Source organism: Drosophila ananassae, chromosome 2R (genome assembly GCF_017639315.1).
Source record: "Drosophila ananassae strain 14024-0371.13 chromosome 2R, ASM1763931v2, whole genome shotgun sequence".
Classification (NCBI taxonomy): Eukaryota; Metazoa; Arthropoda; class Insecta; order Diptera; family Drosophilidae; genus Drosophila; species Drosophila ananassae.
In genome coordinates, this window is record NC_057928.1 from 8,805,406 (window position 1) to 8,824,290 (window position 18,885).

General features: G+C 42.0%; 1 protein-coding gene and 1 long non-coding RNA gene across 4 annotated transcripts in view; one reads left to right on the forward strand and one right to left on the reverse strand.

Moving 5' to 3' along the window:
• The window catches only part of LOC116655914, a 28,173-nt gene extending 16,763 nt beyond the window's left edge, over positions 1-11,410 (forward strand). Inside the window, exons 1-3 of one of the 3 annotated variants that reach the window (XR_004311012.2) lie at positions 7,287-7,434; positions 11,021-11,177; positions 11,302-11,410. This is a non-coding gene — a long non-coding RNA (uncharacterized LOC116655914). Of the gene's footprint in view, positions 1-7,286; positions 7,435-8,732; positions 9,221-11,020; positions 11,178-11,301 lie in introns of those variants that run through there. The other 2 variants (XR_006507166.1, XR_006507165.1) reach the window with 2 other exon arrangements.
• The window catches only part of LOC6493644 (frizzled-2), an 89,470-nt gene that overhangs the window by 48,170 nt on the left and 22,415 nt on the right, over positions 1-18,885 (reverse strand). The window contains exons 3-4 of the mRNA XM_044715139.1: positions 17,519-17,596; positions 6,906-6,931 (exon numbers count right to left, since the gene is read on the reverse strand). The gene's annotated coding sequence lies outside the window, so the exon portion shown is untranslated. The remainder of the gene's footprint in view (positions 1-6,905; positions 6,932-17,518; positions 17,597-18,885) is intronic.

Genomic DNA, 18,885 nt, shown 5'->3' on the forward strand with positions numbered 1-18,885 from the left:
TGTTCCATGAAGTTTTCGTAGAAGATGAAATAGTGAAGAGGGATGATTCTCGCCGTTGTAGGTGGATTTTGAGATTGGGAGTCGGAAGTCGGGAGTCTCTCCATTGAGAGCTGACTGGCGTTAATCATTATTTAAATTTTTGATTTGTTCGTGATGTTTTAATGAGCTGTGTTTGGTGGGGAGATGTTGTTGTTTCTTTTTGTTTACTTAGCTTGGCCCACAGCTCATTACGCATGCAGTCACAGATTGCAGCCAGGGCTCTAAATGAAATTAACATAAATTTTTATGAGTGCGACCATGACTGTTTAACTTTGCCTTATGCTTAACTTCAATAACACAAGAGGAATGCAGTGGAGTGGAGTTCAGGGGAAGAGTTCAACTAATGAGTTGATTCTCTACTCGACAGAGCCAAATGGCTTTGGCCAAGCTCCAAGACCTATGCTCTTAGCTCCCAGCTCCATTATCGATCTCTGGTCTAAACTGTTGCCACTTGGGCCCGGGCAATTCATCAATTTGCCGTATCAAACGTTCGTTTGCTTAGCCAATTCAATGATGCAGACGATGGTTGAAAAAATACATTTTCGCCACCCGCCCCAAACTTCTAACTTCTTCCTCCTTTTTTTTACTTTTTGCAAATCATCATCATCATCGGAAGGAGCCTTTGTATCGTCATGGAGTCGTTCTGTATCTATCAGTATGTTTTGGTCGCATAGCGAATGGAAGTTGCAGTAAAGTCCATGACATGTGAGTTCGTACGAGTGTCTCCTCCGACTTCCCAGCTTTCACCTCCTCTCTCCTTTCTTTTTTTTGCGACTTGTGGGAGTTGCATTTTTATTGGAGAGTGTCCTAATGGCTAGACTAGTTTTTCCATGTGGCAGCAGCTGCTAAGTTGAGAAATTGAGATGAGAGATTTATGGGGCTTGGCTACTGCAGAAATGTCTGAAATGATTTCGTTTTTGGAGTAGCTGTTGCAGGCGATAGAAGTTGGCCGGCAGTTCATTTTCTTTGATTCATCGGAGCTCTTTTATCTTTCCCCCTAAAAGAAAGCAAGTGGCATTTTATTTGCATTTTACTTTAGCTTTCTTCCAGAGTGGGGTTTGGTTTAGATTCGCCTCTCTCCTCCCTTCTCAAAAATCAAGTTGGTGTCGCAAAGAACTGCGCCCTTCTCCACGCTTCTCATAAAACTTAACTGGCATATGTCCTTCTCTAATGTAGGATCTAACTGCGTTCATCATTCGACCCTTGAGCATATTTTCAGGGCAACGTCGTCGCAACTAAATCCCTTATTGGCCATTGCACAAACGTTGTCTAATTTGCTCATTTCAATTTCATTAAGTTGGCAGCTCTGTTTGCATATTAGCAGCCCAAACAGCCTGCCACCAGCCCGGGTGGGTGGGTGAGTCAAACATTCAAACAGCTCTCCACTGGGCCATAGGATCCGCTGCTGCAAACTTCTCTGAGGATGATACAGATGACTCTGCCGGTCCGATGTTAGCCAATAACAACAGCAACACAAAAGGGGTAAACGAGCTGGCAGAAGGTAAGCTGCTGGCAATATCAGATACGAGCCAACGTCCAGTACACACGAAAGGCTGACTGCATAGTTAACTAAGCAAAAGGACGTGGATGCTGATGTGGATGTGGATGTGGATGTGGCTGTGGATGGGTACAAGTAGCAAGTCTGCTAGCCAAGGGTCTCCAGCTCCCCGCTTGTCCACACATATTTACCAAAAGTGAGGCCCGAGCCCAAACGCAAACACAAACACGGACGCAAACCAAACGGAACGATACCCGACCACAACCTGGAGTAACAGAAGCAAAGTGGACAGAGCCAGGAGAATCTGGAGGAGAAGGACCAACGGCAACAACAGCAGCCGCAGCCTAAATGCTGTTGATACATTGGTAAAGTTGGCAACCAAATATTGTTGCAGCCAGATACAAAACAAGTCGCAGGATAGCACAGTGGTTCGTTACCTTCTAAAATAATAAAAATCATATATTAAAAATAGGAAGTTTTGTATATTTCTTTTAATATTTTCAAGCAAAATCCCTTCATATTTTTTATTAAAATATATCCAGACAATATCTACCAGATATATACATTTATAAGACCCAAGAACCACTGTTCTTGAACAGCCTCCTGTTCGAAATGAAAACGAGCAACCGACGGAGCGCGGGGCTCTGGGTAATTGGTCAAGGTGCCCGGGTCCCAGTCTCGGCCAGGGTCCGCCCCTCCGTTCCCACTCGATCCCCTCTTGACAATCCAATTCCACTGCAGTTGCCACCTGGAGCTGAATCATGAGACAGAAGAGTCCGTCTCTCTATCGCTGCCTTTGCATCTCGAGACGAGTTTGCCAAGCAATAATTTTATTTTTAGTCATCGCATCTTCCGCGCTCCTTTCGCCCCAGCCCCTGGAATCCCCCTGGCCCGCCGGCCATTCCGGCCGATTTTGCCCCAGCATAGGTATATATACTCTGTACTTATAACGACTTGCCGCTTGTGTTATTATCTCTGGGCATAAATTTAATGGCCAATATTCACAGCTCCACCCACTGTTGAAAATGTTTTCCTTTCTGCCGGGAGAGCTTCGAAAAAAATGAAATTATTTGTGGGCAATGGAAAGGAAGGAATCCGGGATCCAACTGGGGTTAGAGCCCTATAAATTATGATTTAGTTATGGCTTTTGTGTGCTGCTGTGGGATAGCAAGGAAAGGAAGGATCCATGGTCCTCTTTCATGTAAATTGATTTGAAGAGGCTACCCCAAAGGTGGCAAAACGGACATTTGTCACAGTCGGCTGATGGATGGCCAGCATCATTTGGCGCCTTTTACCGCGCACATTTGTATCTGCTGGATGCGAGATACAAATCTTGCAGATTTCTCGCTACGCTTCGGTTTTGCGAAATCAGCAAATGGGTTTGCCAATACCAGGCATACCATATTGGTTTGAAATGGAAGTGGGAGACTCAACAGCTTGCGGCAAGAAACAAGTTTCCATTGCTAGCTCGGCTATTTCTTATTGTTTCTTCGATGTATTTGTTGTATTATTTGCTTTTTTGAGCTATTAGACCCGCTGGGGTGTCAACCCAAGCAGTTTTTGTTTCGCTCATTTGTTTATGTTCGTTCGTATTCAGATTTCAGTGCGGCAACAAACACAATTTGTTGCTATTGACAGTTCGAATTGCTTACAAGTGGCACACACAAACTTTTTTGTGGCAGCCTCTTCTTCCGCGGATTTCCTCTGCCCATTGTACATGGAGTTGTTAAAATCCGCGACAAGTGCCACTTGAACTTGACGTTTTTGAGAAAGAGATGGGGGGCTACGGCGGAGAAAAGAGGCCGCGATTCGGGGGGACAGTCTCAAGAGACAGCGATACATTGTTGAAGTTGATGCCTCGAAGATTTATGCCACTTGAGAGCGCCAGCCACAACTTAAAAAAGTTACAACTTAATGGGGAAGCACCTAGGCAGTGAAGACCTGACACCAAAAGTTGTGGGAGACTACGGCATAAAAAAATAACAAGTCATTGTAAAGACTACCAAGTACCTTTTCCACTTAAAATAATCTAAAATAAATAATAAATGTAAAGTTTACAAATAATAATACTCATAATAGCTTAAAGTTCAACTCCATTTAAGACCTATGACCTCTCCTTCATAACCAATCTTTACTGTATCTTAATAATTATGACAACTTTTTGCTGGAGGCTCGCCTTGAGCTCGAAAAAATTGCCAACTGGCTATAAAAATTTTCCATACTCGACTTCGAGCACAAAAGAGCCAAGACAGAGGCGGAAAATCTGGCCAAGAGAGCCGAGGCCAGAAGGACACCAACACGTGGCCATAAACTGGCGACAGGCAAAAACAATTTAGCTTATAGACTGGCGGGCAGCCTGAAGGAATGAAGGAGGCGGCTGGCTCCCCAGAAAAGCGAAGGATCGGGGAATCGTTGTCATATTTTATGCCCAAATAGTTAAACGAATGCACAAACACACATAAAAACCAGCTGGAAAATTGCTTGTAAAACATTTTTGTGTGTGACATTGAGAAAGTGGCGGCGAAGAGGGGCCGGCACGCATTTACAGCAAATCTCCGGGGCTCCTCTACACATTCCCATAAATCACAAAAAAGTATTTCCCATTTTTCCTCCTCTCTCCACATATATATATAGATTTTTTTGCCGGCTACATTAATGCGCCTACACACATCTGCCATGGGCTGGTGTGTAAGGGAGGTGTGTGTTTGGGGGGGTATTTGGTATGTGGCTGACAGCCTATTTTCGCCTCGTTCCTGCCAGGAAAATCCAGAGGACCTACAAAGCCGGAACGACTCCTGGCTTGGCTCCTGCCAGGCGCTGACTTCGTTTTCTGGCTATTTATGATTTTCGCGCGACAATTTTTTTGCTAAGTCTAATACCCTGGAAGACTGAAGATATGATGGGCAGAAAACTCTTATAAGTTCAGATTTTAAATATAAAATATATAATACAATAAATATTTTATATTCATAATTAATTAAAGACTTTTAACACTTGTTCCGCCCTTGTATCACTTAGTTTTGCTTTGTTAATGTGCTTTTAATGACCTTTTTAATAAAATATGATAGAGACATATATCTTATAGATACTAGCATCTGAAAAAGAGTTAAAAGCTTCTGTAGACTCCTATAACAAGTTGAATATTTTGTATATTCAATGGGTAATGCCAAGTCTTCTACACCACTTTCCTTACCATTTATTTGATTGTTTTTTCTTATTTGCTTATTTTATTTTATTTTATTTGCATGCTGATTTTCCCGTCCGCAGTTTGGCAGTGCAATGTTGTTTACTTAGCTGACAAGCTGAATTTTTTTGGTGGAAATGAGTGGGGCGGGGAATGAGGGGTGTTGCCTCAACCCGTTGCAGACTCACGAATGTTTAACAAATGTGTGACATTTTTGTGCGGTGGCATGGAAGCAATTGGGGAGAGGAGATTGGCGAATGGGTGGGGGGCCTGCTATGCTATGGGGCATGAGGAGATGCCATGTGTGCGTATCCCCCAGGAAGACCCCTACCACCCATCCCCCTTTTTCGTCCGGAACGACTCTGGTCCGCTTCGACTGTTTGCTCTCTGCACACGCGTTTGGAATTGATTTTTATGCTGTGATTATATTTTCGAAAAGGTTGGTCGCCGATCCGAGATCCGAGGAGCGGGAGGCTGCATGAGGATATATGTATTTATGTATGAGGTTTATATGGGGCAGCCTGCTAGAACCCACTCTGCCACTGCCCCGGCCACTCCCCCATCACCCTGTTTGTTCAGCAACAATGAAGTGTCGCCCCAGAGTCGAGAACACGCTTGAAAAAATATAAATTAAATTATGCGTTCATGTTGTTTTAATGGGCCTTCCTATAAAAGTCCAGGGGTGATGGGGATACGTATTTTTTTTAAAGGGGTCTCTATGAGGGTAGACAGATGCTCTGATAGTCGGTTGTTGGGCTGCTCTCGCAGTTTTTTATCCGCCTTGTTTAACGATCGGAAGTTATATTCATAAAAATATGTCAATGAATTGTGAATTATTTATGGGGGATAGCCCGGGAAAAACTGTCAACCAGATAAATAAATAACATGGATATAAGTAAATAGATTAAAATTGAAGAGCCAGCAATCTGGGTAGGTTCGAAAATCACAAAAAATTCTTTTTATAATAATTAAAAACAATGATTCAACTATCCGCCGGTCAGAAAATATTACACATATCTTTATGAAAAAAACCATAAGTGTAGAGAGCTCTGCACAAATTGGATTTTCTTGTTTGGCCCAAAGGCCTTGTGCTCAATTTAGTTTTGAAAAAAGGAAAAATAAAAAAAAGTTAAATTGAAACTGAAACTTAATTGCAATTAAAGTTGAGTGCTGAAGGAAAAGCGCAAAGCCGGCGAACGCAACGCGAGCGAAATGAACACCTTCAATTAAATTGAGTTTTGCGTTAGTCAACGACCTACTTTGGACCCCGAACACACCCAGGCTGAAAACCGGAGACGCGAAGAACCGGGGAAACCAGAGACCCGGACTGCTGAAGAGCCGGTTCCGGGCTGGGCCCGGCTGGGCCCGGCCGGGGCCGGACGTCCACTGCCAACAAAGTGTTGGCCAAAGGCTTGAATTTCAAACGACAATTAGAAAATTTGCAAATTACATAGAGATATAGTAGACATGGGGACATGGAAACTAACCAGGCTAATCTCTGGAAAAAAAAATACAACAAAAAAAGGTGGAGAGCGGATATTTTAATGAAAGGAAAATGCAAAACGCCGGGGTGGAGCCCCAAAACCAACAACAAGTTGACCAGGCAACCGACTGGAAATGGCCTAGTCAGGTGGGTTTCTGGCTCGAACGAGCGATGGGCCCCTCCTCTCATTTTGGCGGGTGTTAAGTTGGTAATTTTATGCCAGAGTTAACTTTTAATTTGTGTAAATGATTTTGTGGATTTTATGCGCATCATTAAAATGAGTAGAAAATGCAGCCGCCGCGAAGAAAGGGGGAGTGGGAATCGCCTCGACTCCGACTCCGGATATATATTTTGATGTAAATGTGCCGTCTTAGCGATGCCCATAGATAAAGGCCCATAGATGGTTGAATGCTTTTCGGAGGGGGATTGACAGATAGACAGTTTAATGCTTCTTGATTTGTGGGTCAGTCTGGCCACGGGAATCCCACAGCCAGATGGAAAGATTGCTTTAGTCAAATTGGGCAAATACCTCAATAAAGCTCACCGAATCTTTGGCATTTGGCAGATGAGATTTTGAGAAAACAAATTATGGTTTAATTCGATTTTATGGTAAATTTCTGATAAAGATATTTTCACTTTAAAGATGCCTTTATTCTGGTTTTGTTTTCAGTTCTTTAATGAATTTATTTAAATTTACTTACTCTGCAAAGTTGTTTTGAAGACTTGCCTGTAAAAAAAAAACAGAAATAAATATTATATTATTTATCAAGCCATTAATTTTGAAGATAATTAAACTTATATGAGGTTAGTTATGTCTCACAGCTCTGAGGCTAACCAGAAATTATTATATAATAAAATTTCCAAATGCTTTATTGATTGCTCGCCACAACACGCATACGCCCTGTTGGCCCCAGCTGGAAAAGCCATTTGTCCGGCGCTTTGCTTCTTTTTCCTCGCTTTTGGCCCATTCTGAACTCATTTGAATTTAACACTTTTATATGAAACGTCCCAAAACGTCGCCGGCTCGTAAAAACAACAACAAGAAACTTTTTTGGCGCCGCACATTATTAAAATTTCTTTATGACAAGCGAGTCGAGTCGAGTCGAGTCGAGTTCGGGCCAAAAGCAAGTCAAGTTCCGAGTGGATGGAGTGAAGTGGAGGAGCTCTAAAGAGCCGGTCCAAAGAGTCATCAACAGCCACAGCAAACGACGACAAAAGGCATAAAAACTGGTAACAAAATATTTGTATTTATATGGGTGGATCTTCGTGTGCGTACCATACCATACACCCATATATATACAGATATATATATGTATTTGTGGTAACAACAGAAATTTGTTTTGGTCTTTAGTTTTAGCATAAATTAACATAAGATTTATGGCCGGTCCACTTGAAAATGAGACGAAACTAGAGAAGCACTAAAGTTGTTCAGGGCTTAACAAGTGAATGAAAAAGTTTTCAGGGTTTTTAGGATATTTTATTTCTATGTTTGCTGATTTTTTTTTTTATTCTGTTTATTCTCTCCTTTTTTTGGCTTTGCTTTTCTATGGAATTTAAGCCAGAATTTTCCTTATAGCACGTGTTTGGCATCGGGAACACTAAGCCGGAAATATAAAGCGAAAGGAAAAACTTCCAGATCGTCGACTGGCACTTCTTTTTATTTCTGGCAGTCTGCCTCTTATTTAACTTGACAACTTTGCAGCCGTCTGGCCACCTTTCCTTATTCCCTCCCCCTCCTCGGGGTAATGAGACTTTTTCCATCTTGACCATAAATACGAAACAGCTACAGTAAACGCCAATCAAGGAGACATCATAACCGTAACGAAAAACCCGTTTATAATTAAAGGCATTTTGATATCACCTTGTTTCTGTTTGAATTCGTTCCGTTTAACATCAACATCATCTGTGTGTGTTGCGGATCTTTTACTTGCCATTTAAATATAAATACAATTCGATTTGAATGCTTAAAATGCTATAAATAATTGACAGATAAGTGCTCTGATCATCGGGGTGATGCTTATCAAAAATGATTTGTGCCCGATTTAATTGACGATGGGGGCGGAATGGGAGCGAGTTTGGAAATTATGAAATGCAATTAACCCATGTCCGATGGTTAAATTTGATATAAGAAATTTATGGATTTTATTTGGGGGAAGGGAGAGTAAGAATAAATGATTAAATTCAGAATCCAATGTAGAAAAATCATAAATAATAAAGTGGCTTTTAGAGAACTATAGTTTTATTTCAGTGCCTTGTATAAATTAACTCAAGAACTCTAAAAATGTGTAGACTCTTTTAACCATTTTCCTTATTAGTGGCAATGCTCTACCCCATCCATCTCCTTGGCCAACTCGACTAGAACTTTCATTACACTTCTGACCATCAAAGGTTCCTCCTCATCCCACACACTCCAGATTATTTTCGCGGAAGTCACGTAGTCGTCGAACAATTTGAAAATGAGTTTTGTCGGTTTTACACTCACATATTTCTTGTTCTGTGCTGTTCTGGGTTGTTCTGGGCTGTTCGGATCGGTTCGGTTGCGGTCAATGAAAAGCCGCCGCACCAAGATTTTCAAGCGTGGCAAGACGCTGCCGAGGAATTGAGCAATTCGCACGTTTGGCTCACTCGAGACAAAGTAAAACAAAGAGATTGAACCATACGGCATACGGAATACGGAATACAGAAAATAATTCGAGTAGCGTTTCATATTGATGGCAGTCTGGCCCGGCAGTCCAGCAGTCCAGCAGGGGCCTGACTTCGGGCTCGTTGCGTTTCATTTCCGAGAAATGCCATAAATTCATCAATTATGACGGCTGGCTATGTGGACAACATTGGACATTTCATGTAGTAGGGATTGGCCAGGCCAATGGGTTGGAGGAGTCATGGCTTGGGCCTCTCCTGTTCGGAGACTGACAGCTGTCAGGCGGGGTATTCGATGGTGTAGCCAGAAATGTTCGGCCAACGTTCAAATTAAAACGAATACTTTTTCAATTAAGAGGAGGAGGGCAAAAAAAGTGTAAGAAATTAAATTAAAAATCTAGGATGCAGTGGCCTTTTGAAGTCAAGCTTACATCTCAGCCAGGGAGCTGCCAATAAATCAAGTTCTAATCATTAAGTCTGCTAACACGTACCAATAAAATCCAACAAAAATCAAAGAAAATAGCACGAAAAAAATATAAAACCTACAACGAGCAGCTTGTAATGAATTATAAGCTTTTGAAAACCATAAAAATCAACGCCGGCCCCACTTCACAAGTCCGCCAATCCAAAAAGAGATATCCCAAGATAAATTCTCAACCATAAAATAGTTTTACTAATCCATTTACGAGACTTTTTCTAATTCAATGTGAGCCATTACATGGGCCATCAGTGGAGCAACTAAACCGGGGAAAATGTGGAAAACGCCAAGGGGGAGAAAATGCATTTTCCAGTGCACTCTCTAGCCCGCAATTGCCAACACGTGTGCGGCGTGTGCAGTCGTTGAAAACTAAACTGGCGGCGTCATTTAATTAACCCGCCAGTGCACCGAAAAGGGGTGCCCTGTCATAGCGCCCACCCTTTCCTGATCCGAAATGCTCACCACACGATGATTATGACGATGATGAGGGTATCATTGTCTCCCTCGCCCTCCAGGGGTTACACTCTAGTAGGCCCCGGGGCTTAGTAGACCTCGTAAAATCGGGAAGTTATTTTTATGCGCTTTTAATAGACTCACGCTTAGAACATCGCATTGCGATGGGACTCCTGCACTCGCCCCAGCCACACATCGTATTTCATGTTTATGAATGCATTTTTATTATGATTTCAGTTTTTTTGTTGTTTTGTTTCTTTGTTCCTTTGTAATCCCCCGTTTCATTCGATATAATTTTGATGGCTCTACTTTATGATCGTTAATTTTTACTGGGTAAAAGTTTACGACAATTACACCGAGTGTGGGTGGGTGTGGGCAATTAAACGGGAGAAAGGCAAGCAAATCTTGAACAAGCTCGTAAATATTGATTTGACCCAACAAGGGCACTAACAGCAGCAGCAACAGCCAATGACTCAATTCGAGGTCGAATTAGTTTTGACTTTCATCGATGCTATTGAGTCATTCGCCAACTAATATTAAACTTAAGCAGCAGCAAGGGGTTAAAGGGCGAAAAACACAAACACACAACACACAGAGAGGAACATAAGCCCACACAACCGAGGACAAACTCATAAATCTTAGCAAGGGACTCCCAGCTCCAGCTCCCATCTCCATCTTACAGAACCCCTCGCAAAATCCAAAAGAACATGCCATAAAACACATGAAGAAGTGTGTAAATAACAGAGCGAGCCGGCCCAGGACGGTTGTCATTCGATGGAGTGGAGGGAAAAAACAACCAGGCAACCACTGAACAGGAAGTAGTTGAAATCTAGTGGGCCAAAACCTTTGGACACCTTTAAGAATCTGTTTTTGCCTCGCGTTTCTCCAACGTCAGCCCCCAACTGCCGGCAATCTCGTAAAATTTATGGTCGAGCATTTTTTGTTCGGAATGAAATCAAAAACAGACCTCCACCCAGGGGGTGGGTCATTAATTTATGTAAAGCACAAATTATGATAGGCTGGTGTGGGCAAAAAATATTAGCTGGTCAGGGGCGATACTGAGAATAAATCTTGGGGAAACTAAATAGTTTCAGAATAGTTTTAGGACTAAAATAAAATAGTCTAGATGTCTTAGATTCCTAAGAAACTTGAGTATTTTAAGTTATATTTTTATGAATTATAAATTATGGTATAATAATATTTCTTTCAATGTATCTATTCACCCAATGGCATCCTTCCAACTAGGCCTACAACACCAAACCGTAGCAGCAGCTGTAACACGTTGATTATGCAAGCTTCATGATGAAATCCCTGGAATGTGGACGATGATGATGATAATGGTGCTTGGGGTCTCTGCGGTTTCTTTTGGGGGTTTTCGGGCACTCTGTTCACTGGGTTAAGGGTAAGTGAAAAGTACCGCAACCGGAGGAAACCGTTGCTGCTTAATGGCGCAAAATGTTCGCAGTTGGCGAAGAAGAACCAAAATGATTTATGACACAAGGAAGTTAATTTATTAATTTCGCCAGGACCCGAGAACCCGAGAATGGAGTATGGAGGGACGACCCAGCCCAGACCAGAGGCCCGAGGAGGCCCAAAATGTTTACAGGGTTTCATTTTATTTTTCTACTTCAGGGATTCCAAACAAGACAGCAGAAAATTAGGAAAAACGATGTAATCAAAAAAGGGAAGGCCACAAAACAAGGCTCCACAGATTGGGGAAATCATGGGAAAAGAAATATGTATAGAATAAATATTAAATATACTTCCTATAAGAAAAGAAGACCTTGAAGAATAAACTTATAACTTAACCTTAACCGACTATCTATTAGCATCTCCCCTGGATGTCTTGACGTCACTCTACCATTAACCAGGCCAAAAACCAAAACAGTTCCCCAGCACCTCCTCCGGCCAAATCGAACAACTCAATTAAATCAAATTTACCTCATTAGCAGCCGAACGCAGAAATTGATTGCAATACGTTCTCCTTCACTTTGATCTAAAAGCACTCAACGATACCGACCCCGACCATTCCCCCATAAATCGGGGGGCCCAGCCAACTCTATATCTAGATTCTATAGGTGGAGAATATTTTTTAGGCGCTGATGGATGGAAAAATTTGAAATATTTTTGAAAATTTGTGGCTTTTGATTAATTGCACAATCAATTGAAAGAATTTTTGGATACGTTTCAATCGCCAAATGACTGCATAAATTAATCGAACCAGTTCCTGGCTGAAGAATTAATGCGTTGACAAACCATTTCATTGGCAGATTGCGAAAAAAAAGCGCCACAAAAGTGAGTGGGACGAGATGCGTATAAAAAGATGATGAAGGCGAGACGTTGGCGGTCTGTAAATCAAATGATTACAAAGAATATTTTTCCTCATTTCATTCAAATGAAAAAGAGATTTTCCTCTCGGTCTCATGGTCTCTGGGGCTCTTGGGCTCTTGATCGTGCATTTCGTTTTCATTTTTAAATGTTTGAGCAGGCGGCCATTAAGCTGTCAGCAACTGTTCAGACGGAAATGAGCCAAAGGGAGGAAGATGGCCTAGGTCAGAAAAAAACATTGTGGATATAACTGAAACTGAAAAAGCCTGAAACAGAGACAGGAAGTGGTTGCTGAGTGCGTCGCGCGAAAAACATCTCAACGCTGTCTCTGCCAGAGGAAAATTCGCAGTCGGGGCGAGTTAATTTTGATGGATTTTCCATGCCAGCTTTAAAGGAAGCCGCCCTGTAATCATCCAATGGCGTGAAACAGTTGTTGACTGAGGGAGAGTGAAAAAAAAAATGGCATCCCGAGTTGTGGCATTCACTTAGTATGCATTATTAAGCAATTTTCCTTTTGCTTTCCGCATTTATTTTTGCAAATAATTTAAGGCAGGGCTTGGGAATCAATCAAGGGTTGGTGAAAGAAAGTAAAAACCAGGATGACTTTAAGAAAATGAAAATAAAATTGATACCATCATAAATAAAGTTAAATTATTACAGGAACCTCTTCATAAAACCCTCATATAATACCATAAATATCCCCATCCTATCCCACTTAAGTGAAACAAAAAGCTCGGCCAACATCTGTTTTTTCCGCCACTTGGAGAACGAAGCAAACACGATCTAATAAATTCTTTCGTAATAAAAATACATCATCAAATAAATAGTTATACCCCGGACTGCTGCCGTGCTCCATATAACTATTTGGCAAATAAAATAAATTGCTCCGGGTTTTTCCGCACTTTCCGTCCTTTTCGCTCGCCTTAGTCCCCTCTCTTTCTAGGCTTATCTCTGGCCACACCAGCAACCTAAAAATGGGGAAAATGACTGTAAGGTGGGCTGGCTGGCAGACTGGCTGGGTGAGGGCCCAAGCAACCCTTAAATCACATTTTGCCTAATTTTTCGCTGTCAAAAAAACTCATTAATCTTTCCCAGCCTGGCAATGGCATGAAAATGGAGCAGGATAAAAAAAAAACATACGAGGAAATTGCTTAATGGGGGGACACCCCTCCAAAAACACACCCAAAGCTGCCCTATTCCATACACTTGGAATTAAATATTAAATGGTCTGGCCATAGAGTTAATTTTTAAAGAGTAAACAATCATAAGAAATATATTATTTATTAATAAAAAATCAAGACAAATATTTACTGAACTGCTACAAATTTTCTCTCAGTGTCTCTAACACTGGCTCCCCTTTGTTTTACCTTTTGGAGTTCGACTGAAGTTGCCCTTGAAAAATTGCTCGCTCGTATGTCAACCCCTAAAAATAAGCACAAGGTCCTTGGGAAGGAGGTACTAGAGGAAAGTATTCGGATGTTAGATGCCGAAAGTTAGTCAAATCGAAAAAAAGTCGAACGTGTGTAATTTATTTAAATTTAAGGGCCCGAAACTCCGGATCAGGAGTCAAGGGCCTTTGGAGTATGCGACACTTCGTTTCTCTCTTAGCCCTTCCAGGGGCACTTCAACCCCGTTTTTTGGGCCCACTTGAATATTGATTTCTTGCGTAATCTTTGTGGCACGCCCACACCTTCCTCCTCGGCTGCCACCCTCACCCCCACCCCCACCGCTGATAGTGTCGCTCGGCCCCGCCCCCATTGACGTTTCATATTTATTAATGAGGCGCATTTGTGTTTGGAATTTATAATTGGGGGCTGGGGAGATGGTGGCTGCTGCTGTTGCTGCTGCTCCTTGTACTTCTGGGGGGCTCAAATGTAATTGAGTAATTAACATAAATTATAATACATAATTTGTGCTTGCCTTTTTTGGTAATTGTTGTTAGGTAAATTGGATTACAGGCACAAACTGGCGAAAACTTTTCCGCCTAGTCCTCCGCCACTCTCTATTGGCATAAATGAAAATTATTGTTTAGGCCCCATAGTATTTTGCAAAAACATATTATATTCGCCAAGAGGGCCAGGAATGGGGAATGCGATAAGCAATTTATGTTCAAAGTTTCGGTCGCTGAAAAGTTTGCCAAGCATTTTGTTTGCGCCTCTCGCTCAAAGCGAAATCAAACTCAATCGGAATCAGCACAAATTCTCAAAACGATGCTTACAATAAAATGCTTGATGGTGACACGAGAGGAGTTCAAAGGGCCAGGGAGGGCCTCATCAAAAGTGGATTGACGTTTTGTTTGGCCAGAGGGAGGAGATGGAAAGCTAATAAAGAAAGTGGAGGAAAATTTGATGAACTGGGGAAGCTGTCTAGGAAACATCCAAAGAAAATGCAAGGAGCTTTGGTTATAATTTTAAATCATAACTATTAAGATAAACATTTAAACTTTCCCTTTGAAAAATGATATATTTCATTATAGTATATATTATTAAATCCAAATCCTATTGTTTTTAAACCGATTTTGTAGAGTATTATCCAGTTACCAGACTCTCAAAAGTCTTAGCAAATAATCTACGCACATGATGCCACAAACCAGCTGCGACTTGATTGCTGTTGGGCTGGTTGGATTGGGTTTTCCTAGCCCTACTTTGTGGGCAGAGTCACGGGGGCAGTCATCCGTCAGAAGTTGGCAGCAGAAACCCTGCCGCCATATTGAATTTTCCTGTGTGGCACCCAGGACCCCCCGTCTCAGCCCATCCCCCAAATGTGCGTGTGCTTGTGGTGTGGGAGGGAGTATCTGTGTCTGGTTTCATCCCACCTTGTTGCTGCCTGTCGCACACACATCAACAGCAAACACAACAAACAGCAACAACATCGCTGACATCGCTAACGCTTCTGGGATTTTCATCGTTTTGGCCCCAAAAGCTGCCTAGCTGTACGTACTTCTGGGAAGGAGTGGAGGAGACGCAAAATAGCAACTCTGTGCATAATTTTGCGCCTTGTTGTCATGTTACCAGGACTCCACGACTTCTTTCCAAGTGTGTGTTTGCGTGTGTACTTTTGTTGTGCCTTGTAAAATGTAAATAAATACTCAGATACACAACCGAAAGGAAGCAGGAATTGTTTGGTTAGTTAACAGAAAATAAAAGGTTTACGAGATGGAATTTCTAGAAATTATGATGTTTTATAATATTATATTATATATCATTTTTGGGGCTTCTATTTTTATACAAAATATATAGTCTATTTTGAGAACAATATATTCTTGTATGTTTCGTTCCGCATGAACAGTTTTTAAATATAAAGTGCCAGCTCCAGTTTCAACGCCCCTCTCAACCTGCCCCCAAAAGGGGTGTTGGCTTGGATCCCTGCCCACCAAATATTTACCTATTCCAGAGTCCCACTTTTCCGAGTGTTGTGTGCTGCTTACGCAGCTATCATCAGGCCAGAAAACAACAGGGCCAAGACAAAAGCCAGCCCCCTGGTCTCTGAGACCAGGAGACTCCCGGTGCTACCCAGTTAGGCGTCAAAAGTTTTGATAGCCTGTGAGCTGCCTACTCAAGTGACTTGGCTCCCCTTGCTCTTAGCCATCAGTTTACAGCTCTCGGCTTCAGTTGTCCCTTAAAGGAAGCCAGCAAGCATTTTTCATTTTTAGTTGGGGCAAATTTTTAACACAAAACTTTTATGTAAAATGTCTTCCCAGATAAAAGTTTAAATTGTCAATTGAAAATGTTGTTTGGCAAAAGTTTTTTTGATTAATTTTCACAATGCTGCGTTGACAATACTGCGAAAGAGTAGGGAGATCCTGCGACTTCAGCCCAAGAAAAACAAACAATTGAGCACATTAACGCTTAGACAGAGATACCCAATGAAAAGAGATGGAAAATGGACGAAGAAAGAGACGGGGCTGAGAAAGACATTTTCCATTTGCATGTGAATGTCTTGGAATAGCATTTGATGATGGAAGTGAGCAGCAAATAAATTAAAATAAATAAAAAAAGGCACTTTAAGAGGGGAAAGTACATAAAAAGAAATTAACTATACAAATAAAAAATCATTGTAAAATAGATAATAAAGGGAAATTGTTAAGGTGCTATAGGGAAGTGTTTGATCTCTAAGCTCTTTTATTCTCCTGTTTCATATCTAATTTTTGTGTACCCCTCTTTTGTGTGTCATCTGGCAGAGAACCTTTGTCAAGCTTATTGCCACTTGCCCTGACTTCTCCTTCCCATTGATTTAGTGTTCGGAAAGCCATTTTGTACAATTTCCACACGATTGATTTCGCAAATTTTCGCCGCAACAGAGTCTGCAGGCCGTAGCATCCCCCGGAAACCGGAAAAACTCCCTCCACCTACCAGAAAATAACCAAACAGTAGCCGAGGCAGGTTCTACACTTGTAATGCCTTTTGCCCTGTAGCCACAATTACCCAAAAAGCCGAACCGATTCCCATTTTCCCCCAAGTCCCCAAAAATTTCCACCCACAACCACCCCTTCATACTCGCACACACACATTCACACTCTTGCCACCCTCAGTGCCCAAATGCTACTTAGGAAGGAAGGGTGAGAGCCAGTGGACGGGGGGGCTATATCCCTAGGACTTATCGACTGGGAGATATCTCGGGTAATGCAATTAAATCGCTCCCCAAAAATGTTCGGTTCGTCGTTGGCTGGGCAATTCATAAATATTTTATTTGGTCATCACACCCTTTGACCCGATCCATAAGTCTTGACCAGAAAAAAATGCCACAGCCCTTAAATAATGATAGACAGAAGAGGGAAAAGTCATAAGGGTATGGTGTTTACTTGGTTTACGAGGCCAACAAAATATTTATTCATCAAATAAACTACAATTTCTATACTATTATTTTAACAGCTACTGTATACACCATTTTCCAGAAGGAAAAAAAATATAACTCATGGATATTGCGTATACGCCACAGTGGCTATCTAATATGGCTTTCGTTACGTTTCGGGGGCTTCATTATTACTTAACGCCCGGCAATGGCAGGCAAATTGCTTTCGGCCCAGCACTCTCTGTGTGGCCATCACATTTGAGCTGCATAAAGTTTCCGGTTCGATGTCGTCCGTTTCTCTTTTCCCTTTTGGCCAAACAGCCAGGGAGACAAGGGGTTAAAAAGGTGCGGTTAGCCAAGAGTCGCGGTGGCAGGGAAAATGGGGAGGAACCGACAACCCCCAGAAGGGTTGAAAAGTAAAACAACAAAAGGCGGACACCAGCTGCATTTGCTCTGCTCTGTCTTCCTCTGTTTGCTCGTCCTGCCAGTTAAGCTTCCCTTCCGTGGCTTTGATGTGCCAGGAATTAATTGCCTACAATTAGGCGCTCTGGCAAATGTCACTCACTCACTCACTCAAAAGAGGGGAAATTAAATGCGGGGCTCTGCAGAATTTTTGACACTTACCGCTTATTCCTGTTCTTAGGTGGCTTAAAGGCTTCGCTCTTCCTTAATTTTTTTGTTTTTTTTCCAAATAACAAATGCCTGCAATGAGGAAAAAATAAACGAAAATGTTTGTTAGTCCAAAGTTCGAGAGGACGACGTCGACGACGACGAAGTGACTCCTGAGAGCCGGCAAAACACATGCCATTACATGGTCGTACCGGACAGTAGACTTGTGGAATGTCTGCCCTTGTCACATGCCGCTGGACTTGGCCAGGACCAGGAAGACTGGAACCAGCTATAACAAGGGAAAACTTTCCGTCCACCAACTTTCCGTCGAGTGCCTTCTGCCTAATGAAAAGAGTCTGTCATTGACTAGAGGAAATGGAAAAGTTTTTCAGGGACCAGCCCCAAAAGTGGTAAGAATCTTAAGCAAAAAGCCTTGTTCAGTTATGGCCTGTGACAGGCAGTTACTTTGGTATGCTTTCTATTAAACTAAATAAAAGTAAATGATCGGGAAATTCCTAAAAAATACATACACCATTCTTGAGAGTACTTTTAATGTGATTTTGATAGGCATAGGAATGGTGCTTAAAAAACTCCCATCACACACTATCTTTCGGGACAACTTCCAAACTGAAATGGCCATTAGATTGCGCAAAAAAATAGACATGTTTCGTGCCAAACAGAAATTACATTTATACGCCCAGAATTCCTTTTTTGTTGGTTTCATCTTATTTGGCGCTATTGTCGGCCACGTCCCTTGACATTTCTAATGGCGCATAGTACTCTCATACACATAGAGACTGACCAAGAGATTTATTATCGACTGTCGTTGTTGGAGGAACTCGCCAGCACACACACACACCCCAGATATGTCTAGTACTTTTTTTCGCTACCAGCAATCATCTCCCACTCTCCCAGGACCCGCAAAACATTTGTTATAATCAAAAGTTCTTGACTACGATGCTTTGATTTCTCTCGGCCAACGAAAAAGAAATCACAACTTTTGCCAAAATAGTTTCTCTGATTCTCCATCCGGGGGCGAACGCAATTTGTTTGGCTTAAGGTTGACAGTTCAATAAGGCGGAGTTCCTCTTTAATATCCATAAATAACCCCGGAAAACAAAAAACTTCCTACCTGGGGGCGCAGGGTTACTAATTACGCATACGCAACGTTGTCTCTGACGAGGGGGCGGTAGAAGTTTTAGTCGGAAAAGTTCCTTAACCTGCCTTTGGCCCTCAGCCCTCTGTTTTCGTGGCCTATTCTGGCCCTAATGCCATTTCCAATAACTTCTGCTGCAGTTCCCACGAAAACGATGGCAAAAAGCGGAGACATTTGCCAAAAATCCTTGCCTCGCCATATATCGTTTTAACATAATTTCTGTGGT